The sequence below is a fragment of the Monodon monoceros genome, unplaced genomic scaffold (assembly GCF_005190385.1).
Source record: "Monodon monoceros isolate NGI ecotype Baffin Bay Population unplaced genomic scaffold, NGI_Narwhal_1 Super_Scaffold_22, whole genome shotgun sequence".
NCBI lineage: Eukaryota > Metazoa > Chordata > Mammalia > Artiodactyla > Monodontidae > Monodon > Monodon monoceros.
Window position 1 is genome coordinate 42945734 of NW_021703779.1, and position 844 is coordinate 42946577.

Sequence of the window (844 nt, forward strand, 5' to 3'; positions counted from 1 at the left end):
ATATTGATATACAAAAGACCTAGAAAAGCCAAAATCCTTTGAAAAATAACAAGATGGGAGGACTTGCTATATCAGGTATCAAAGCTTGTTATAAAGCAAGAGAAATTACGAACAGCATAGAGTTCAGAAACTGAGTCCCACATATAGGTACACGTGATTTATGACAAACGTGGCACTACTGAGCAGTGGAGACAGGGTGGTCTTTTTCATGAATGGTGGTCATATGGATGTTTACTATGTAATTATTCTCTGGAGTGTGTGTATATATATATATATATATATATATAAAACATTAAAATAAAGCATTTATTGAATGCATGAATACTAGTGACTGTAACTTACATAGTGGTTTTTGTTTGTTTTTGTTTTTTACTGTATTATGTATCAGGCACACATTTCAACGCTGCTTTACGTGAGTTAATTCTGTTTAATCCTAGGAAGCAGGTACATTAACAGTTCCATTTTACAGATGAGGAAACTAAGACACAGGGAAGCTATGTAACCTGCCCACGGTTGCACATTTAGCAAGTTGCAGAGCTGAGACTCAAACCTAGTCGCTTTGTGCGAAAGCCCCTGCCTTAACTTGTACACTTTTACAATCTAGAAGATGAATGCTGCCTTAAATGAATGAGTATAGAAGCCTCTCTCCGTCCCGCTCCTTCCCCCTTCCTTCCTGACATACACACACACACACTTGCGCGTGCAGTATAATCCTTTGCTCACTCGGAAGAGCGCACTGGGCTGCAGGAAAGAGAAAACAAACAAAACCAAACCTACAACTCCCAGCAGCCATTGCACGCTCAAGCTTGCGCGCGCCCATTCACACCAGAACGACAGGCATCCG